This window comes from Hyaena hyaena, unplaced genomic scaffold (assembly GCF_003009895.1).
Source record: "Hyaena hyaena isolate Hyena2069 unplaced genomic scaffold, ASM300989v1 scaffold_132, whole genome shotgun sequence".
Classification (NCBI taxonomy): Eukaryota; Metazoa; Chordata; class Mammalia; order Carnivora; family Hyaenidae; genus Hyaena; species Hyaena hyaena.
This window is the reverse complement of record NW_024080764.1, coordinates 3,322,534-3,347,919: the sequence shown is the minus strand read 5'-3', so window position 1 is coordinate 3,347,919 and position 25,386 is coordinate 3,322,534.

The following is a 25,386-nucleotide window of genomic DNA, read 5'->3' as shown; positions in this document are numbered from 1 at the left end:
CAGTCTCTGCTTTTTTCCATTGGAAAGAATACCTACTTTCCACTTAAATGATGTAATTTATATAGGGCCACTGACACATAGTAGGTTCTTAATTTGAGATTGTATCAATCTGTGTCCTCATGCATTATATTGTTCTGTATACTCTTAGCCTCCAAATCTCTAGTCTTAGGCTCCCTTTATATGGCCCTCATATTTATATCACATTAGGATAAAAACAGCACCATCTAAGTTTTTGACTTAACTATTTCACAGTTATCTTCAGATTCATATTTTTCATGTTGAAGAATTTATAACTGGCTACATATAAAAATATACCTTTCTGGAACATTTTAGCTTTAAAAGTTTAGAGAAACTTTTGTATGCAAAAAATGATGTAAAATAGGCATTTCATATCATATTTGCTTAAAAAATATCTAATGAAATGTAGGGTTTGCAATTGTGTTACACACAGTTGAAGTTGGAAATCAAAAATTACATCCAAAAATCAGGTTGAGTTTGTACCTCTGAAATATTTGCTATCCCTCACTAATAGTGTGATGTTTAAGTGTTAGTTTATGTGTAAGTGCATTTTAGACAACTCCAGTCATCAACAATTTATATTAAATGAAGCATACATCAGACCAAGTAAGTTAGCAAATTTCTTGTGTTCTGGTGTGGGAAGAAAAAGACATTTTTAGTATAAAATTTACTATGCAACAGAGAATGGACAGATGGTGCACATAATCCATTTGTTGAAAAGCTCTTAGTTCTGTGCATTGGAAGAAAACCAGGTGACAAGATAGGCAGCAGTTTTCATCGAAGACATTTTCGAATTGCGTGCAACCTGACAATAAAGATCTAGAAGGTGGCTTGCAACTAAAACAAGCCATCCTTGATCAAAGTCACAAGATTTCACTATTAATAATCACAAATATGTTATCTTCTCAAGCCTAAAACTCTATTATCTTCTCACACTTTCAGTTTTTTTGGAGTTTCACACACACCATCTTATTTTTTCCTCTTAACTATATGGATTGGCAGCAAAGATGAGAATAACTTGTTGCAATTGGTAATTTTGTCAAGATCACAGAACTTGTCAATAGACCATGAGGTTCAAATAAAACATAAGAATAGCCATTACTAGGTATGTAAAAAATGAGGAGCATTTAGTAATGTAACTACTGTAATGATAAAAATCCCCCATTTTATTAGTTTGGCTGATTACTACAGTAAACATGGATTCATGTGTTACACTGTGAGAGAATTAAAAGAAGAAACTTCATGTGATTTTTTTTAATGGCATGCATCTGTTTAAGACAGACTGTGCTTTTTAGATGAACAACTTCAGCTTGCAGTTAGAAACTCTAGAGAAGTGTGATATCAGAACTCAATTGGACTTGATATTTAAGTCTTTGAACTAAAATACTAAATCTATTCATGAACAATACAAGAATGAGATTTGGCAAAAAGTTATACCAGTATATTTCAACATATCGGTGCCTAGCTGGGGTTTTCACAAGAAAAATATTTGGCATTTTCCGACATCAGTCATATATTTAAAATCTGACTGCCTTTCTGATAAAAACCTTTTAAATAAGTTACCTGGGGAAAGAGTTGTGGTTCTATATTGGTGTAAAGAGGAAGACTGCTCACCCAACATAGTAAAACAGATTATTTTGATTAGTATCTCAATTTTCTAGAAAAGACACAATGGGTTATTTTTATTAGTACTGGTATTATCTCAATTTTCTAGAAAAATATAAACTGGAATATGTGAACTTTTCATGCTGTGGGCCATATTGAAAGATAATAAAAATTGAAATAAAATGCCAAGATATTAATGGGGACCCATCTGTGCCTACTAGGATCTCAGTTTCACCTGAGCATCCTTAGAGGCATTTGAATATGTCCCAGAAGGCAATGATTTTCAATACATGCTCACTTTTTCTATTACTAAAAATAATTTGACAAGGAAAGTGAAGGTTGTGTTAAGAGGCAGCTCAAATAAAGGATTAAATCAGGTACAGAATGGCAGTGTATGAGGCACTTTGTGTTAAAACTCACTTAAAATGCCATCAGTTACATAAGGTTTTAGAACAAAAGAAAACAGCCTGAGTTCTGCATAAGCAACTTCTGGCCAGTATGAAATGTGCTGTAAAATGTGGAAGAGGAATTAAGAAAAGAACACTTATTTCTTCCGATCGTTGTCTTCCCTCTGGTTCTTGCCAACGGAAGCAATTTGTTTCATGTTCTTGGTTAGGACTCCTTCTATGGCAGCAGGTCCTTGCTCATTTTGAGAAATGTCACTTTCTTAACAATCATGATATATGGAAAGTAGGGAAACAATCCTTCCGGCTCTACACAAGCCAGGCACAATACCTGCTGGGTATTAGAGCCTACCAACTGCATGACAACTCATGATATATTTTCACTATTAAAACCAGGAGAGTATCTGTTTGACACAGGATGTCCAAAGATAGGTCCCGGTTTACTTTTGAGGTCCATTTTACTCTCCAGAATATCGCGATTTGTAAAACAAACATTTATGGTCATCTTAGGTAACGCTCACCTGTCCCCAACACAAAAAATGCCAATGTTAAAATTTTTGGCAACGTAGGAATAAACTTTATAATGTTTGCTACTGTGAAATGACATCTAAGCACCATCTCTGTCACCTTGCACTTACAGAATGTTGCTTGTTAAAACAATGGGTTCGTATACCTCATCATATTTGTATAACTCTCATGTAGTAGACTGTTTACAAACATATCAGTCACATATACACATTCACACAATGTCATAACAACCTAATTCAGATGAAAGTTTCTAAAAGTCAAGTGAAGTGGAGCAGAATGGTATAATATTGTCTCATTTAAGCTTTATTTTTTTAAGAAGCATGATTCAAGGTACGGTGGAGGACATTGAATAAATAATTAAAACATAAAGGCTGAATACTTCTCAGCTCTTATATTTGTAGAGACACTAAAAAGCACTCCAGGAAATATTTGCATGTGTGAAGAAAGATATTTTATCAAATTTTCTTATTTAAATAATTAATTTGTTAACACTTAGTGAAATTTGTATGCCCCTTTTCTAAAAAGCCTGTAATTTCAAATCAGAGCTTCTCTAACACAGATATACAGGAAAATCCTGGGATTTGATTTGGAATATTGTTAGTAGACAGCAAAATGGGATGGATGAATAAACTTTAGTCTACAGACTACTATGTAATAGTTAAAAGGAAAAAAACTAGGCTTCTATATAGATCAGTCAAGTAGGTCTTAAAAATAGCACTTAGTTTGAAAAATTAAGTAAAACAAGGTAGATGTGACAAGATCTTTTGTGTACATTTGAAAATGGAAAAACTATAAACATTTATGGGTGTATATTTGAATAAAAAAGCATTAATATGATTAATCTACCCTTTAATTATAAAGGTAGATTAAACATACATATAGTAAATGTATGAAAATTAGTCTGTAGATTTGTTAACTGTATCATATTGCTATATAACTAATTTTTGCTTTTTAAAATGATTTTTGTCTGCCTATGATTATTCTTTTTCTTCTTAAAATTTTTTTTATGTGTATATATTTTTGAGAAAGAGCATGAGCTGGGGGTGGTGAGAGGGAGACAGAAAACCTGAAGTAGGTTCCACAATGACAGTAGAAAGCTCGATGCAGGGCTCAGATTCATGAACTGTGAGATCATGACCTGAGCTGAAGTGGATGCTTAACTGAGTCACCCAGGTGCCTCTCTATTGTTTTTCTTTCTAACTGTTTAATCTCTTTTTAGAACTTATTGATTCCTGGCGTGTTCTAAATATGCCCCTGTATTTCCAAATCTGCAACTCTTTTGAATTATTAATTTTCGATTTTTAACTAATTGACAGGGTGGCTCAGCCAGTTAAGCACCCCAATTCAGCTCAGATCATGATCTCACAGTTTGCAGGTTTGAGGCCCGAGTCGAATTCTGTGCTGACAGTGCAGAGTCTGGAGCCTGCTTGGAGTTCCAGGTCTCCCTCTACAGTTGCCCCTCCCTGTCTATCTCTCTCTTTCTCTCTCAAAAATGAATAAACTTTACAAAAAATTTATGGACGTCTGAGTGGCTCAGTCAGTTGAGTATGGCATTCTTGGTTTTGGCTCAGGTCATGATCTCCTGGTTGGTGGGATCTAGCCCACTTCCAACTGTGCCCTGGCAGTGCAGAGCCAGCTTGGGATTCTCTGTCTCCTCTCTCTGCCCCTCTTACACTCTCTGTCTCTCTCAAAATAAATAAACTTAAAACTTTTATTTAAAAAACTAAAAGAGAAAAAGAAACTATTTTATGACCTCCCACACACTCAAGTTTCGTTTTAAATTTCATGTGTATCTGAGAATAATGTGTATTTCTTGAAACAGTGCATTTGTTGGTATCCTATATATCTATCATTTTGCTTTATAGATTTTGATAGCAAGTTTTTAGAGGCATCAAAGTTTAGTATCATTTCTATAAATGAGTTATTTATCATTATTTTGGGTCATGTATATTCTACTTAGTGTTTTATTTCTTAAAGAATACTCTGATATTAATATAGGTGCACCAGCTTTCTTTGGCCAATACCTAACTTTCTATCCTTTGCCCATCAATTTTCCTATGTTCTTATTTTTATGTGTGACTTATAAATTATATAATCTTATTATGTTTTATATAGTTTAACCTTTAACTGGAAAGTTAATCTGTTTACATTTATTAAGTTTGCTATTATATTTGAATCATTACCATCTAATTTCTTGTTTTCTTCTTTGTATATTTATCCTCTTCTTTTATATTTCTCCTCAGCATTATATCACCTTCTCTGCACACTTTAAATTGTTTTTATTTTTTAATTCTATTTCTCCCTTCTACATTTCAGTAGTTATCAGGTGTATTTACCTTAAAGTCTATGTTAATCATCATCTTTACTCCCTAAATAACTTAAATAGATTATTATAACATAGAAATTAAGATTGTAATCATCTAGAGAGTTACCAAGATGGCAGAACAGCATGAAGGCTCTCAGTTTTGTCTTTTCCCTGAAATGCAGCTAAATCAGCACCAAACCTTTTTGTACACCTAAGAAATTGATCTGAAGATTAGCACAACAATCTGTTTAACTTGGACCACAGAACTCAGCAGCTACATGGTGGGGAGAGGAAAGCTGTGGAGGGCGGGGAACTGTTTTTGTGGAGGAAGGACAGAGAAGTAGCAAGGGGGAGAGTGGGGTGGATCAGGATCCTGCAAGAAAAGCACTCCCCTGAAAGTAGCTGGAGAGAAAGAAAAAGAGTGACAACACTCGCAAGGGACTGAACATGAAATCTGTTCCTCAAAACCATTGACAGGGAGAAAGGAGAGGGTTTCAGTACCATTAGGAGTCTATAAAGAGTGGAGCACAGAGCTGGAAATTCCAGAGTTCAGTGCCTGGCACTGCTCTGGTGAGGAAAAAGGGCAAATACCAAGAAGAGGAAGTGGGGTCTGAGGGGTCTGTATGCCACACGGGGAGAAGTGGTTTCCCTGCTTGGAGAGTATTTGGTAGAGGCCAGACAGCCTCCCCACAGGCAAAAGTCCTTGTGGACCCCGAAGAGCAGCCACATTTGCTGGTATTGGAACAAAGACGCCAGAGTATCTGTTGCTGTGTGTCGCGAATGGCCACAATCTCTGAACCTCTGCCACTGCATGATCTCACGAACATTTTCTGAGGCAAGTTGGCACCTGGCTATTGTTCAGCAAGACCCTCCTCCAGAAAGTCAAAACGGGTCGAAACTACAGGGGTCTCTTAAGTGAAGGGTTTTGAAACACAGCCCCATCTGAGAAGAAACGCTGGAGGGAGGTGTCACCTGGAAAGCTGACGGCTTGGCCATGGATAAGATAGAGGCTGAGAGTGAACAGAGGCCAGAGAAAAAGGAGGGTGTTTAATTGCAGGTCGGTGAGAGTGCAAGTTCCTGTGCCAGAGAAAAGGGAGCTGGGTGAAGCCATTTTTACCTTTCCTGTGCATGTGCTTGTGAGCCACCCAAGTAAGCCAAACAGTGCCACCTAGTGGAGAATGGAGCCATTACGCCAAGCCCCGCCTAACTGCGCCCTCAAATCACTTCCCCTAGAAGATCAGCACAAGTCTCTCCACCAGTTTAGTGTTTGGACAATAAAATGCTTCATAATTTGAGTTCTAGGGGAAATTGGATATAATTTCATTTGGTTTCATTCTGTTTTCTGGTTCAGTTATTCATCTTTTGGTTTTTGTTTTTGCTTCTGTCTTTCTTTAATTTTTTTTTTCTCCATTTCTTTTTCTTGGATATAGAAAAAGAAAAACTTATTCTGATTTTCTTTAAAATTTTTTTAAAAAATTTAATGTTTTACTGTCTTATTTTTTGTAATTTTTAAATTCTATTTCATTTTTTTCATTTCTATTTTCTATAAACTTTTAAAATTCTTTCATAACCTTTTTTTTTCTTTTCTTTCACTTTTTTTCTCTATTCTATCAAGCTTCTTTCAACAAGCAGACCAAAACATAACTAGGATATAGCTACCGTTATTTGATTTTTTGTTTTGTTTTGAATTTTTATTTTACTTTTATTTTCCTTCCTCCAAAATGATGGAATGAAAGGAATTCAGCCCAAAAGAAAGAACAGGATGAAATGATAGCCAGAGACTTAAGCAACGCAGATATGAGCAAGATATATGAACTACAATTTAGAACCATGGTAATAAGAATACTGGCTAGGATTGAAAAAAAAACACAGAATCCCTTTCTGTGGAGATAAAAGAAGTACAATCTAGTCAGGACAAAATTAAAACTGCTATATAACCAAGATACAAACTCAAAAGGATGCCATGATGAAGGATGAAGCAGAACACTGAATCAGCGATATAGAAGACAAAATTATGGAGAATAATGAACCCCCCCCCCCAAATAGAGGGAAACAAAGGCAAACGAGCATGAGACAAGACTTAGAGAACTCAGTGACTTATTTAAACGGAATAATATCAATTCATAGGAGTTCCACAAGATGAAGAGAGAGAAAAAAAGCAGAAGGTTTATGTGAGCAAATTATAGTAGAAACTTTCCTAATCTGAGGAAGGACACAGACATCAAAATCCAGGAAGCACAGAGGAATCCCATTAGATTCAACAAAAATTGACTGTCATCAAGGCATTTCATAGTTAAATTCACAAAATACACAGACAAGGGAAGAATTATGAATGCTGTAGGAGAAAAATGTCCTTAGACTGTAAGAGAAGACAGATCAGGTTCACAGTAAATCTGCCCACAGAAACTTGGTGGGCCAGAAAGGGATGGCAGAAAAGAGTGGCCAATTCAACGTGCTGAATCAGAAAGATATGCAGCCAAGAATCCTTTATCCAGCAAGGGTGTCATTCAGAATATAAGGAGAGATAAATAGCTTCCCAGACAAACAAAAATTAAAGGAATTCATGACCACTAAAAGAGTTCTGCAAGAAATGTTAAGGGGGACCCTTTGAGTAGAAAAAAAGACAAAACAAAAAAGACCAAAAGTAACAAAGACTAGAAAAGACCAGAGAACACCACCAGAAACATCAACTCTACAGGCAAGGCAATGGCAATAAATTCATATCTTTCAGTATTCACTCTAAATGTCAATGAACCAAACACTTCCATCAAAAGACAGAGGGTATTAGAATGGATAAGATAACAAGACCCCTCTATATGCTGCTTACAAGAGACCCATTTTAGACTTAAAGACACCTTCAGATTGAAAATAACGGGATGGAGAGTCATCTATCATGCTAATGGTTGCCTAAAGAAAGCCAGAGTAGCCATACTTATATCAGACACACTATGTTTTAAAATAAATACTGTAACAAGAGATGAAGAGCATTTTATCATAATTAAGGGGTCTATTCACCAAGAAGATCTAACAATTATAAATATGTCCCCAACATGGCGACACTCAAATATATAAGTGAATTAATCATAAACATAAAGAACCTAATTGATAATAATACCACAATAGTAGGGAATTCAACAACCCACTTGCAGTAATGGACAGATCATCTAAGCAGAAGATCAACAAGGAAATAATGACTTTGAATGACATATTGGACTGGATGGACATAACAGATATAATCAGAACATTTCATCCTAAAACAGCAGAATACACATTCTTCTCAAGTCCACATGGAACATTCCACAGAAAAGATTACATACTGGGATAAAACTAAGCACTCAACAAGTACGAAAAGATTGAGATCGTACTGTGCATATTTTCAGACCACAATGCTATGAAACTCAAAATCAACCACAAGGAAGAGTTTAGAAAAACTTTGAATAATTGGAGATTAAAGAACATCCTACTAAGGAATGAATAGGTTAACCAAGAAATTAAAGAGGAAATTAGAAAGTACATGGAAGCCAATAAAAATGAAAACATGACAACCCAGAACCTCTGGTATGCAGCAAAGGCAGTCATAAGAGAGAAGTACATAGAAATCCAGGCCTTCCTAAAGAAGGAAAAAACAGTCTCAAATACACAACCTAACCTTACACCTAAAAGAGATGGAAGAAGAACATCCAATAAAGACTCAAACCAGCAGAACAAAGGATAATAAAGATTAGAACAGAAATCAATGATACCAAAATAAAACAACAACAAAAAACAGTAGAACAGATCAATGAAACTAGGAGCTAGTTCTTTTAAAGAATTAACAAAATTGATAAATCCCTAGCCAGATTGATCAAAATTAAAATGAAAGTACACAAATAAAAACCACAAATGAAAGAGAGAAGATCACAACAAACACCACAAAAATGCAAACAATAATAAGAGAATATTATGAGCAATTATATGCCAACAAATTGGGCAATCTGGAAGAAATGGAAAAATTCCTAGAAACATATAAACTACCAAAAAAGAAACAGGATGAAATAGAAGATTTGAACAGACCCATAGCCAGTAAAGAAATTAAATCAATAATAAAAAATCTCCCAACGAATAAGAGACCAGGGCTCAATGGCTTTCCTGGGGAATTCTACCACACATTTAAAGAAGAATTAACACATAGACTTTTGAACCTGTTTGAAAAAATAGAAGTGGAAGGAAAACTTCCATTCATTCTATGAGGCCAGCATTACCTTGATTCCAAAAACAAGACAAAGATCCTACTAAAAAGGAAAACTACAGATCAATTTCTCTGATGAACATGGATGTAAAAATTCTCAACAAGACACTAACCAACTGGATCCAACAATACATTAAAAGAATTATTTACCACAGTCAAGTGGGATTTATATGTGAGATGCAGGACTAGTTCAGTATCCACAAATCAATTAATGTGATATATCACAGTAGTAAAAGAAAGGATAAGAACCACATGATCCTCTCAATAGATGCAGAGAAAGCATTTGATGAAATACAGCATCCTTTTCTTGATAAAACCCTCAAGAAAGTAGAGATAGAAGGATCATACCTCAAGACCATAAAAGCTGTATACAAAAGACCTACCCCTAATATCATCCTCAGTGGGGAAAAACTGAGACTTTTATCCCTAAGGTCAGGAACACAACCAGGATGAACACTCTCACCACTGTTATTTGACATATTGTTGCAGCACTAGCTTCAGCAGTCAGACAACACAAAGAAATCGAAGACATCCAAATCAGCAAGGAGGAAGTCAGACTTACACTCCTTGCAGACGACTTGATACTGTATGTGGAAAACCCAAGATCCCGCCAAAAAACTGCTAGAACTGATCCATAAATTCATCAAAATTACAGGACATAAAATCAATGTACAGAAATCGGTTGGATTCTATACACCACTAATGAAGCAACAGAAAGAGAAATCAAGCAATTGATTACGTTTATAATTGCACACAAAACCATAAAATCCCTAGGAATAAACTTAACCAAAGAGGCGAAAAATCTGTATAGTAAAAACTATAGAAAGTTTATGAATGAAATTGAAGAAGACACACACAAAAGAATGTAAAAACATTCCATGCTCATGGATTGGAAGAACAAATATTGTTAAAATGTCAATAGTATTGAATGCAATCTATGTATTCAGTGCAATCCCTATCAAAATAACACCAGCATTCTTCACAGAGCTAGAACAAATAATCCTAAAATTTTTATAGAACTAGAAAAAGACCCTGATAGCCAAAGCAATCCTGAAAAAGAAAAAGGAAGCCATCATAGTCCCGGACTTAAAGCTGTATTACAAAGTTGTAATCATCAAGACAATATGGTAATGGTAAAACAAAACAAAACAAAACAAACAAACAAACAAAAACTCGACACATAGATCAATGGAACAGAATAGAGAACCCAGAAATGGTCCCACAAATGTATGGCCAACTAATCTTTGACAAAGCAGGAAAGAATATCCAATGGAAAAAAGACAGTCTCTTAAGCAAATCATATTGAGAAAACTGGACAGTGACATGCAGAAGAATGAACCTGTCTACTTTCTTACACCATACACAAAAATAAATTCAAAATAGATGAAAGACCTAAATGTAAGACAGGTAGCCATCAAAATCCTAGGGGAGAAAAGAGTCAACAACCTCTTTGACTTCTCCCACAGCAGATTCTTACCTGACATGTTTCTACATGTTTCTGTAGGCAAAGGAAACAAAACCAAAATGAACTACTGGAAAAAAAATGAACTATTGGGACTTCATCAAGATAAATATCTTTTGCATAGCAAAGGAAAAAATCAGCAAAATTAAAGGGTAACTGGCGGAATGGGAGAAGATATTTGCAAATGATGTATCAGATAGAGGGTTAGTATCCAAAATTATCAAATTCAACACCCAGAAAACAAGCAATTCAGTGAAGAAATGGGCAAAAGACATGAATTGTCAAAGAAGACATCCAGAGGGCTAACAGACCCATGAAAAAATGCTCAACATCGCTCATCATCAGGGAAATACAAATCAAAACCACACTGAGATATCACTTCACATGGTCATTGTGGCTAAAATTAACAACTCAGGCAACAATAGATGTTGGTGGGGATGCAGAGAAAGAGGAACCATTTTACACTTCTGGTGGGAATGCAAACTGGTGCAGCTGCTCTGAATAACAGTATGAAGTTTCCTCAAAAGAGGTAAAATAGAACTACCCTACGATGTAGTAATTTCACTACTAGATATTTATCCAAAGAATACAGGAATGCTGTTTCGAAGGGTACATGCACACAATGTTTATAGCAAAACTATTGACAGTAGTCAATGGAAAGAGGCCAAATGTTCAACAACTGATTAATGGATAAAGATGTGGTGTGTGACACACCACGAAATATTCCTCAGAGATAAAAAAGAATGAAATCTTGCTATTTGTAACAACATCGTTGGAAATAGAGTGTATCATGTTAAACAAAATAAGTTAGGCAGAGCAAGACAAATATCATATGACTTCACTCATATGTGGAATTTAAGATACAAAACAAATGAACATAAGGGAAAGGAGGCAAAAATAATGTAAAAACAGAGAGGGAGATAAACCATAAGAGATTCTTAAATACAGAGAACAAACTGAGAGTTGCTGAAGGGGTGTTGAGTCAGAGGATGGGTTAAATTGGCAAGGGTCATTAAGGTGGACACTTGTTAGGGTGAGCACTGGACATTATAACTAAGTGATGAATTACTAAATTTTATTTCTGAAATCATTGCACTATATAATAACTAACTTGAATGTAAATTAAAAAAAATTATAATCCCCTATCTTCAAACCTGAAGTGTAAGGACACAGAGTATTAGAAGATAAAACACAAAACAAGATGTACTTAGACCATATTTCTGTTGCCATTAATAATATGGAAAATTCATTAATGCTGATGTTTAAAATGTATCTACAGTGTTCTTTAATGTTGCATGGCATACGGTTTTGTGAGTTTGGCTGAAGATGTATACCTGAATTAGATTTCAGAGAATTTTTTTACTCTATTGATAATATGTGAACTGCCATGTCTTTATATGGCCACTTGATGGAACTCTTTCATTTTGCTTTCAGCAATCTCCAAGCAATGACAACATTCAGTTTCTGGTAAACCATGAACGTATATAGCTCTTTTTAAAAAAGCTTAAAGAATCGTGTTATCTAGCATCCCATAGAATTATGGTTCTCTATGGAATGTTACATCAAAATGTAAAAAAAAAAAAAAAAAAAGAATAAAATTCTACTTTGTCTCAAGTGAATCTTGTCCCCTTGCTCTTCTGAGAAATTTTTATAGAAAATGAGTTTTAAATTACCTTAAATATTTTAATATAATCTAAAATAAAATATTGTGCTTTATAATCAAAACTAAAACTCTTTTGCTGGGATGTCTTCAAAATTAATAGTCTATACAAATATCATGAGGAAATTTTGCTAGAAACAGTCCCAAGGTCTGCGGGGTTAAAGGATATTAGATAGCTATTGGTAATTTCTAGCAACTATCTCAGGTGGGAAAGATAGTTTGGAAAAGGGAAATATTTGCGATGAAGCAAAGTTTCCAAGAAAGCAATATGGAATAGTTATGAATAACTACAAATCAAATGCAGAGAGAAAATGACATTATTTCCGTTGAAAGTTTTGATACTATACATTATCAAAATGGCTGTGGATTAGGCATCAATGATTTATCTGTGACCTTATCACTTAAGCTTTCTGAAGTTTTATATAAAAGGGAAATAAGTTTCTTGAGAGGTCCAAATACAGTAAAATTCACTATAATTATATACTTGTGAATTCTAAAATCATCATATAAGTGATGCTTTATTATTACCTTGGTGTAAAGAGAGTTCACAGTAAGCATGCCAAGCATATCTCAAAGGGAAAGCCATCTTCAGTGATGAAGTCTACACTTAAAAGTCTTCCTTCTAAAATGTTCTGGCTCCTGGTTGCAAGACTCATAAAAAGTGAGGACTTTTTCTCAGTTTACCAGTTCTTTTAATTAACCTCTGCCACTTGAGTGGTGTCTACTCTTATGCTAATATTTGCCAAAATTCATTTCTCTATTCCTGAATTTCCACTCAACTCTACCATCCAGTTGAATATTTTTTCCTTATTATTCTAGTTACTTCAATTTTATGGTATTCCAAATTGAACTTATTGTGTTTACCCTGCAAAACGGTTGTATCCACTTGGCTAATAAGCATTTTGTTTTCCAAATTGGTCACCATAATTAATTATTCTTTTTCTTTTTGGTACCTAGCGCACAGTAATAAGCAACCAATTAACCACTGAATAACTAAACTAATTTGAAACTCAAGACAACCAATGTTGATAATGTCAGAAATTAAATTGATTTATTGTTACTCAGATATTGGTTTGTATGACATCACTTTCCTTTGACAACTATATTTATTTCTGACCTACCAAGGCATTGAAAGTATAAGACCCTGAATATGCTTTTAGTTTCAGACAGCATGGAAGAAGTTCCATTGCTACACTAATAACAAAAATTCAAGGAATTCTCTTTTAGAGATAAGCTATCAAATATTATTAATGCTTTTCCAATATACACATGTTCTCTTCTTGAATTATTGGAGAGAAGGAATTCACTTAAGGGAAATTTCCTTCAACAGGAAAAGCTGTAAAAATAAATCCTGTAGTATTCTTACCTCAATGTAAGGCTATAAGATCAAATACATTCACTGTACCAAAAATCACAAATGGTTTTTGTAGGTCTGGAATGTGTCTTGTACATTTTAAGTTATTGGGGTCAAAGTGATGAACAAAAATGGGCATTTCTTTAGTCTTGAGTAGCATGTAAGGGAGGCCCAATATAACCAAAGATATAATTCATGTTTTATTTTATTGCAGGTTATGATAGGACTATAAAAATATTAAGGGCAAGATGATAGAATAATAAAGGCTGCTTTTCCTAAGGGACTGTCAGAGAAGATCTTTCTAAAGGGAAACTTCAGATAGACACTCGAGTAAAGTAAAGACGCAGATCATTTAGGGAAGAATATCAGGCAACAGAATTCACAGAACTTTGAGATGAGATAATTCTTGATATATCTGGAGGAGAGTAAAGGTGGTCAGTGTGACTTCAAAGCAGAGGGAGCAGGAGGCAATAGAAAATGAAGTTAGAGAATGAAGCAGAGGCCAGATCTCTTATGACTTGGTCACAAAAAGGAGTTTGGATTTTGTTGTATACATGTAGGAAACTCATTAGATTGCTTAACTACAGAGAGTGTCTATACTTAAATATATAAATTTTGGTGTTACAAGTATAAAGAGAGATGGTATTTAAACCTGTCTGCTTAAAAATGACTGGATTTCAAATTTCTTGTTGTCAGGACCTCTTTACACTAAAAACACTACATAAGAATCTGAAGAACTTTTGCTTATTGTAGATCTTATCTATTAATATATATTGATTAAAAATTAAAACTGAAGAGCCTGAAATTAAGTCCTCCATTAAGAACAACCTCAGGCTGCACGTAGCCCCATTTCCAGGAAAAGCTTCAGCTGAAGCCACCGTCGGAAAACCCTCGGATCAGCCAATCCAAAGAAATATGTAACATTCCTGTGGTCTGAGTCAGGGCTGGGAACTTCAGATAGTTACTCTGTACAAACTAGCCAATCACTCACCGCTTGCCTAAACCCCAAGTAGGCCCTTTGAGCTCACCTCATAATTGGTCATTTTCAAAGGATTCTCAAAGGTCATGATTGGGTCCCGCCAAAAGTAACGGACGCCTCACGGATACTGAATAGTCAAAACTATAACCATGGGTGTTGTACAATTATGATTGGTGCTTATGTGATGATGCAAAACATACAACGTGTGCACTGTAACACCTCTGTGCCTTACCCCATAAAAACCCTGACTGCCATTGTTCAAGGCTTCTCCTTGCTGCCGCTGCACCGGTAGATGGGTGAGTCCCTGCTCTAGATTGTAATAAAGACCCTTATGTGCTTGCATTGGTGAGGGCTTCTTAGGGGTTTCAAGGGGACTCATGATTCGGGCACAACAAAACAAAGTTTCAAAGCTTGTATTAATTTATTTAAAAATAAGAATAATGAGCTCCTTACACGAATAAGACTTTTATAGTCAATAAGTATGTTCTCCAACACAAAGTACTGAGGAAAAAAGGAATTGTCTCTGCATATCTTTATGAATGGGTTCCTTAATAAAAGATAGCTAGATTCTTATATCCATTTCTACTTTCAATCTGTTGGGATATCATTTGCCATGTTACCTTTGGAAAACCCAAGTGTGTAACTGTGAGAAAACGAAATAGTTAAAACAAAACTTAATATTATCATAAAAATGTTTTGACCTTTAGGATCTTTTCAAATGGTCTCCGGGACCACTGGGGGATTCTCAGGGACGCTTAAGGATCCCTAAGAGATTGATTATAGAGGAGACATCTGAGAACTGAGCTAAGACAGTCCAACATTTAGAGTACTGAAGCAAAGAAAGTTCCATAAAATGCTGTCTTTAAAGCATTTTGATAGATCTATGCAAGTATCTTTTGTAATCCCAGTTTTCCATTTGGGCCACACATTTTTTCTTCCTAAGTCAAACCTAATTTTTGTTGACTTTAAAGAAATCCATACACATATTTAATTCTGTTATGGCCTATGCTGTTTTTAATAACAAAAGCTTAATTTATAAGTTAAGCAGAGCTCAAAGGGCACAGTGCCGGTACTAAAATAAGTAAAAAGGGCACATTCATATGTCTCAGTTTCCTCCATTTACTAGACTTAAAATTTCTAGTGCACAGGATATAGCTGATTCTTCTGGGGATCGTCGATATTCCAATACTTGTGATATGTGGGCTATGCTTATAATCTGAATGAATGGACAGCAAGAGGTGAGCCACGATTGATTCCTGCATAAGGCTGTTCCTGTGATCCCAGTTCTAATATAAAAAATCAAGTACATGAAAATAAAATCAAATCTGATAGCATTTTTTTTTTCTTTACTTCTGGAGATGAAACTAATGATCTCAGAAGATATCTAAAGTTTGGGATAAAAGCTAAAGAGAAAAACGTTACCCGATTAGCATAGGGTCACCTGATACATTGCAGAACATTTATTTAAATTTGAACTTAAGAGAAACCATAAGTAATTTGGGGCATACTGACTCAAAAAATACTGTTTCAATTTAAATCAATTTTAACTTTAAATAACTTTTTTTAATTATAAGTTTATTTTATATAACTTTACTTAAAAAATAAAGTTTTAAAATAAACTTTAAGTGGACATCCTGTACTTTTATTTGCTAAATCTGATCATTCTGTGTTGGGATTACTGTGGACATATGAGAGTAAGATGTACTTTCCAGAAACCGTTGGTGACCTACTTTCATTAGTCCATCAATCAAAGCCAAGGAGCTAAGAAGACACAATAGTAGGGCCAAATGTTTCAGGCAGTTGGATAAAGGATTTGGGGTAGAGTATTTTTTCAAGAAAAAAAAAAGGAAGGTAGCTTTTAGATGAAATTTTCTGCTCTTAGCTGTGATTTTATTAAAAATATACTTAGAAAAGTTAATCCTATGTTAGATGAGAAGAATGCCAAGCATAGGTACGATAGGCCATGTGTGAGAGAGAACGTGCGTGCTCTAGAATTAAACTGTATTCAAATATACTGTGATAAAGCAAATAGGAGAGAGGATAATACCATAGAAAGCTAAAAAGGAGGTCTTCTGTGAAAAATGATAGGCTCTTGATTTGTGGAGAGCCTGAGATACTCACAATGAGAGCATGTAGATGCAAATCAGTTACACAACCTTTTTAGCAGTCATACATGCAAGAAAAATCATTAAGTTTATAAGTGAGGTGAAAAGTAACAGAATTATTCCCAAATATGTTATAAAGACATTAAAAAGCACTGTGACTGACAGAACTCCAGTGTCATCAGAGACTCGTTAGGAGATTCTAAAGGAAGTTGCTAATGACTAAGAAAAGCTGTTAAACAGGCTTTACAAATCTCCAAAGAACAAGGACATGCATTAAGGAAATCTTTAGGTAAGTGCAATATAATAAAATTCAGACAAGAAAAGTTTAACTGTGGTAGGGAATAAAATTTTAAATGCGTTCAAGATTTTGCATATTTTTTTAGAGAGACAAAAAAGAAAAAGACCTTTCTACCAAAGGTCACTACTATGTCAAAACCTTAAACTCCCTTTATAACATAAGCAGCTGAGGAGATTAGAATTTGCATGAGAAACGTGCAATGATTACAAAATCTATTTTACATGAAAAAAAGGCCTGAGCTATTTGAATTTGGTCTGGAATTCCTGTAGTGTGCTTACAATTAAAGTCCAATCTATAGCATCCCAACTCTGCTGTGGTCATATATTTGGAGCTACTTCCTGGCAATGACATTGTGATGTTTATTTGCCAAACTATCTAAAGACCATCTTTCTTAATATTCTAATATCAGGAAATGAAATTAATCATCTAGTTGGTATAGATAGTCCTGCAATTCAAAGCAAAAACACACAAATAGAACTTATTATTCTGATGGTAGCTCAACTGAAAATGAGAGAAGAGGATTTTCTTTAGAGGAAAAGAATATAGCAAGGAACTAATGTTTACTTTTTGATTGTTAAAAACAAGTTTTCATTACCTCGAAGCCCAAAAACAGATATAGAATAAATAAAAATTAAAATAGAAGTGATCATGGAAAAATTAATAAAATTTTATAATTTTTATTTGGGCCAGCTGGGTTTGGTAAGTGTTCAGAAGAATCATGGTAATGATTAGTGTGTCATAAATATTTGAAAATCCATACCACTTTTAAAACTTTCTAATGTACACTTTTTAAAAAATGTTTATTTATTTTTGAGAAAGAGACAGAGACAGAGCATGTGTCAGGGAAGGGCAGAGAGAGAGACACACACGTACAGAATCCAAAGCAGGTTCCAGGCTCTGGGCTGTCAGCACAGAACCTGACACAGGGCTTGAACTCACAAATCATGAGATCATAAGGCTTAAACGACTGAGTCACCCAGTGGCCCCTGCAATGTACACGTTTTTAAAAGACTATACCATGCTATCTTAAATACTTATATATTGGGGAGCTCCAAATAGACCATAATGTTTTTCAAAGAGTGACATTCTTATCACACACATTGAAGTGAGTTTCAGTGTGACACTCTTGACACTGCTTACCTCGAGGAGATCACGTTTTCTTTTAATATTACAATGTGTGATATATTGTAAAGCCTTTGTGAAAGATAGGAACAAGAGACCTCAAACGCTGACTGGTTTTCAAGGTAAGAATAAACACAACTTCCAAAATATCATGAAATGGAATAAATACATAAATAAATAAATAACATTTTGTTTTTGGTTTTTCTGACTTTAGGGAATGAAAAATATAGCTTTTCTTCCCCCCCCCTTCAGAATTGTCCTAGATTTGTACTTGGTCTAACCTGATTCATGTGTGACATAGATACATCACTGTCCAGAGTACACTGTGCTATTGGCTCTGTGTCTTGCAAATGTTGAAAAGGACCTCAGGTCACCTGCTGCTCTTTGTATGAGAAGTTTCTGTGCACCCTGCTGTGTACAGGGCCTGCTACTGTGGTTCTGTCTCTGTGTCCCACGTCTATGACAGTTTTGTACTAATTGAACCCTCGCATACCTCCTAGATGGCAGCATGGTCTGCCACTGGGATTGTTCTCTGAAAAGGTAGCAGTAAGCATGTTACTGCTTGTATTGTATATCTGTTTCTGTGTAGTACACCACCCCCGAATTTAATGGCTTGATCCACCACTATTTTGCTCATGATTACACAGAACAGCAATTTGGGCAAGACTAAGCAAAGATAGCATGTTTATGATGGACATGGTTTTAGCTGGACAGCTGAACTAAAGCTGGTAGAGCCAATGTGGCCTCATTTACATGCCTGGGACTCTGGGGACTTGCTGGCCACTGGAATGCCATGGTTCTCCTCTGTGTGGACTCTTTCTCTACCTGTGGTCTCTCATCCTCCAGGGGGTGTCTCCCCATGTATCCACTGTCTCTGGCAGGAGAACCTGAGTTTCTTTATGTGGGAGTTCAGTTCCTGGATGGAAAGCAGAAGGTAAGGGACTCAAGTTCAAAATTCCCCAAACCATTTCCGTAGCATTCCATAGGCTGAAGCAAGCCACATGGGCAATCTAGATTTAAGAGTTGAGAAAACAGACTTCGCGCTTTTTTTAAATTCAATTTATGTATTTCTTAAAGTGTTTTATTTATTTCTGAGAGAGAGAGAGGGAGAGACAGCATGAGCAGTGGAGGGTCAGAGAGAGAGGGAGACACAGAATCCAAAGACAGGCTCCAGGCTCTGAGCTAGCTGTCAGCAGAGTCCAACATGGGGCTCGAACCCACGAACAGTGAGATCATGACCTGAGCTGAAGTCAGATGCTCAACTGAATGAGCCACCCAGGTGCCCCCAGACTTCACTTCTTGATGGAAGGAGTGACATATGTTATAAACAAGCATAGGTATATTCATTAGCAGGCTGCTTTTAACACTCTGCCACACTGCTTTTGCAAATGACTTACAGTGGTCTTTGAAAAAGGACAGGTCTGCCTGACCGCATTTTCCTTTGAGTAAGGCAGAAGCATGAACTTCATGTTTTTTCTCTATGTGATTTCTTGAAAAAGAAAATTACTACCTGCTTGCTTGTGATGATAATATTAAGTAAAAAGGAGTTTGAAATTGCCATCTAATCTCTTTCTCTTCAAGTAGCTCAGCTGGTTAATTCAGGAGAACTAAATACTGTTTTTATTGTATTCCTTTCCTTTTGATAAACAAGTCACTTATACTGATTGTGTATGATGAGAAGTGGAGCTTTGGGTTATATTCCCTTGGAAAACCTTTAGATCTTTAAGAGCAAATTTGGAATTCCCTTGTTACAGTAAAGAACACTGTTTAGTATTAATAACTGGCTTGGATTCTATTTGCTGGATTGGGGGGGAGGTGCATAGAGAAATACTTATATTGCAGATAAATTATGCAATTCTACTTCCTAATTTATCTAATAATTTTTTGTTGTTGCCCCGATTTCAATCTGTGTTTGTATGACGTCGTGACATTGTTTTGCTGAATGTTTTTCACTATCTTCCCATGGCATGTAGAAAAAGTAAAAACTCCTTTGTGTGACATTGAAAGCCCTGACCTGTTTGCAGATGTAATTCATCATGCCCAATCTCTCGACCTATGCCCCAGCCAATCACACTGCCTGCAAGTCTCCCAAATTACCTACTTGGACAGACTTATAAGACTTTGTTATTTCAATCCTCCCTGTTGAAACCCTTTTCTTTGGTCAGATTTCTTTTATTCCCCCTCCTTCTGAATAGTGTGTCTCAGGAACACTGCTACTCTTTCTAGACTTAGCTCAAGTATGGACTTAAGTCAATCTTCCTTAGAATTGCCTCTTCTGTTGCAATGACTGTTTTATCTCAGGTTTGCCAGTTTCCAGACTCCCATACATTTCTATATTTGCAGTAAAGCATTTTACTGCATTTAATTACTTATTTGTCTTCTTCTACCAGACAACATGCAGCATACCCTTTTATTTTTTCTGAATCTTTTCTTCCTAAACCAATGCCTGGCATGTATTTGGTATTTTTAAAATGATGTTTTTCAAATTAATGAACCTATACTAAATTCCTTTTCAATATTAACCTTCGCCTAGACAAATCCCAAGGCAGAAACTTAAGTATTACTCAGCATGGGTTATCCCAATATGATTCAGATTATTCTTGTATGATGCTCTGTTTTATAACTGAGACTTGAAGCATTGTTAGGAGCTGAATGTGTTCGGTCTGAAGATGTGCTAGGCTGGATTTTCTTTTCTATGCCATAAACGAATCAGCCGACTGTTTAAGAGCAACAAGAAAATCCTTTTCTTTCAGAAGTCTGTTAAGACAGAGTATTTGATGTAGTTGCTTTCCAAGGCATACATTAGTTGAGTGCAATTAAATAAAGGAATGTTGACTCCACAAGCCATATTGCACAGAGTATGTTTCACAGAACTGTACCTTGATATGTCACACAATTCCCATATGTATTTGGAAGTCTGTGCTCATTATCGATTGGAACTGATTTCATCCACAAGTGACAGTTCTGATTGAAATTTTCATTTGATCTTACAAATTATATCTGAGGCTCAGAGCACTGACACATTTTTTAATATATGCATCTCCCCCACCCTCTACCACAGATTCAGCTCCCCCTTTTCACAGAAAAATATAAAACCCCCAAAACATTGTGTTATTGTAATATCTTTCAAAAGATTACTTTCTTCAAAGCTATTTTCCTCTTCCTTTCCCTTCCACTTAAATTTCTAAAGCTGGAGTGAGGATAGTTAATCCTGGAGCTAAAAATAAAACATCAGTTGATATCTTTTATTATGAACTACTTCACATTTCTTTGGGATAGAGATGGTATAGTAGAAAATGATACATTTGGGGATCAAAAATAAATTAATTCAAATTTTAACTATGCTACCTTTTAGGCAACTGGTTTTTCTATAAATATTTTTAAATGTTTATTTTGAGAGAGAGAGAGAGAGAGAGACCATGAGCAGGGGTAGAGAGAAAGAGGGAGACACAGAATCCAAAGCAGGCTCCAGGCTCTGAGCTGTCAGCACAGAACCTGACATGGGGCTCGAACCCACAAACCATGAGATCATGAGGGGAGCCTCATTAGGTCACGTAACTGAGTGAGCCACCTAGGGGCCCCTAGGCAACTGTTTTTGGGAAAGTCCCTTTCCTTTTTAGTATCTGATTTCTTATCTACTGTGCATTCTTTATCTATAAATATCATCATTTACCTAGGAAGTCCAGATAAACTTCGCTTCCATTTACTTTATGATGTTAGACATTTTACCATAATGTACTCACCCATAGCCATGCTTGCTCTCTGGTTTTGTCATTCAGACCATTTTAGAAAAGCAAGTCATTTTTCCATCCTCTATGTTATCTTCTGTTTTTATTTTATTTTATTTATTTTATTATTTTATTTTATTTTATTTTATTTTATTTTATTTTATTTTATTTATTTTATTTTTTAGAGCTTCTTCTGTCCTCAGGTAATAGGCACTCACCCCTTTCCACTGGATCCCAGCAAGCCTTTTGAACTAATCCTAATTGTAAATCCTGCTTACACAGTAACTAATTCTTTGGGCCATGTTGTTTTATTCAGCCTGTATACATGTAACCTTTTCTGTGCATCAAGCCCTGTGCTAAGTACTTGGGATAGATTGAAAAATAATACAGGATTTTCCCCTGCCCTTTTGGGACTTATAGTCAGTAAGGAAAAGAAAGCAAAACAGTTTTATAAGTTATATTTTTTCTTTAAAAAATTAATTTTTTTCTCTTGAGAGAAAGAGAGAGGGGCAGAGGGAGAGGGATATGTTGTCCTTTCTCTATAGGTGGCCTGCAACCAGTAATTGGTTATTGTGAGTGTATTAGTGCCCAATCCCTTTCCCTATCACTGACTGGATCTTCATACCACTCTAAAGTATTATCCCGGTTCTAGATATTCCTATGAGATGAAACTGGATACAGTCCAATTTTTTTCCTTGCTGCACATCTTTCTCCTCCTTCTTTCCTGAATATTGACCCCAAGGGAATTCTGTAGGGCCAATCCTTCTTGCCAATATCAATCTGAAGCCTCTCAGGGAATCTTAGAATCTAGTTTGATATCTCTCAGGGAACCCAGCATATAGCACATGGAAAACAATATGTATTTTAAGAAAGAGGCTGTGCTATATTGCATCTAGTAATTTTACACAGTTAGAAGTAATGTCTGGGATAGAGAAAAATGATGACTGACTCTTTGGTTCAGTAGTCAGTGCAGCTATTTGAGTCATCAAAGCAGGAATGATAGTGGACTGTAGAGGAATAAGGCATGAAGATTTAAGATCAGGAGCACTAACAATCCTATGGAAAAATTTACCAGTAAAACACAGGAGCAGGGGCATGTGGGGTACACGGATAACTTAAGATGGAAGGAACTGGATAATTGATTCTTTACTATTCCAGAACACATTGAAGAACTGGTCAGAGTACAGGTAAGTTTGAGGTTGGTTTGGAGAAAGATGCAAGTTTCCTGTCAATGGATTCTATTTGTCTCAAGGAAAATGAGTCAAAGAGTAAGGGAAATAGAGGGCAATTCAGAGGGTTGTGTACATGAGGAAAGATTGAAATAGTCATTTCGAAGAGTGCTAGATTGAGTTGAAAGAGAACTACTATAATTTTCTTATGCAACTTTGGGAGTCCAGTTGAGAGCAGTGGTAATGAATACATACTGGTACAAATTTAGGTAATCACATATTCTACTTGCTTTCTTGTCTAATATAACTGCCATGCATTTGGGGTTGCTTGCTAAATGGTGCTTGTGATGAAAACATCTGTTTTATTTTTTCTATTCCCTTAAGAAAAAGCCATTCAAAGAAACTTTCAATTACCTTTCATTAGAAAAGAGAGTACTAATAAGCTTACATACACATTTTCTCTGTTGGAGAATACTTCCTAATGAATCTCACACTTACCACACCTGTCTATAGAGCAAAAGGAAGGAACATATTTGACTAATAAGTGAAAAAAAGGTTCCTATGAATTCATAATAAATATATATGTACTTATCAGTCTAAATTTACTTTGTTGCACTTCTGTAGTTGGAATGTGACTGAAAGAGAAGGAATATATGTATATAATACAATGAATGGCTTTAAGAAATTTATTTCCATAGAGAATGTGGGTAGATAGATGGCTCATTTTAATCAGTATCACATGCAGAACTGATTAAAATATGCCTCTGGAAATAAGCTACATACTATCTTGAAATTCCTTTGAATGCTATAAATCGCAAGAAAGGTGATATATTAGCCCTCTGTTAAATAATATTTTTAATTAAAATGAATACAGTCTTATGATTTTATTGTCTTTTTGTGTGTAGAACAAACTTCTGGAGATTATTTTTATTTTTTTAATGTTTTACTTATTTTTGAGAGAGAGAGAGAGGGAGAGAGAGAGACAAAGCATAAACGCCGGGGGTGGGGGAGGGAAAAAGAGAGGAAAAGACAGAATCCAAGCAGACTCCAGGCTCTGAGCCATCAGCACAGAGCCTGATAAGGGACCCAAACCCATGAAATGTGAGTTTATAACCTGAGCTAAAGTTAGATGCTTGAATGAGCCACTCAGGTGCCCTTATTTTTATTTTTTTAAAATATTTGTTTATTTATTGAGAGAGAGAGAGAGAAAGAGAGAGAATCTCAAGTAGGCTCCTTGCTGTCAATATAGAGCCCAATGTGGGGCTTGATCTAATGAACCATGAGATCATAACTTCAGCCAAATTCAAGAGTTGGATGCTTAACCTACTGAGTGTCCAAGACACCCCTGGAGCTCTTTTCTAATATTTAGTATTCAACTTTCTAAATGTATAGAGTTAGAAAACTACCCTTAGGCTTTTCATTATTGATCTTATTTATAAATCTACGATGTTATAGATGTTATCATTATGTTATTTCAAGGGTTTTGAATAATATTTAATCTTTTAATGAATGTAAACACATTTAAATATTTTAAATTTTATTGATATTTATATAACTTGTTTTTAAATACTTTAGTTTTTGACATTAAATTCTTTCTGATTACCTAAATAACCTTCGTAAATCTAACATACAGAGTTAGAGCAAAATTACTCCTAGTTATTCTAAAAACAAAATATAAACAGTAAGATATCAATTGAATCAATTAATAATAATTGATAAAATTAATAATACTTGATATAAAAATTATCAATTAATTGAGTATTTTAAATTTGAAATTATGTTAATATTATTTTAATTCACTGCCACTTCTCAATGTAATATATTCTATTTTAGTTTTAAGTTCTTCAATTTTCTCTATCAACAAAATTTCTCTGATAACTTTATTCTTCAATAAATAAGATACACCCCCAAATTTTTCAAATATTTTAATACTATTTATGATAATAGTTACAAATTCAAAATCAAGTGTCTACAGCAAGTACTCAATTGCACATTTGATATTCTACTCTTAAACTATTACACTTATGGCTAGGTTCCTTTAAATGTTACAAATACATAAATTTCCAAATACACATTTATTCCTTCCCAATGTAAGACTATCTTCCATGATTTTAAATATTTTAAACATTTTTGTATTTAGTTATAAATACTCGAACAAGAGGGAACATGTACCCACTAAGAATGTAATCAGCATACTGGTAACTGAAGCCACTCAAAATACTCTGTATGTAATTCTAAATCCTCCTGATGAGGAAGATAATGTCATGCTATATGATTGTGAGTTATGATTAGCAACTTTGACCACGATATTGACTATTTCCTGTTGTGTGTGGAGGGAGGGGTTTGAGCTACTAATAGATACCTATTTAGAGTTGATGTCAGAGACTCCAAGCCTCAGGGAGGAAGTCACATAGCTCTCCT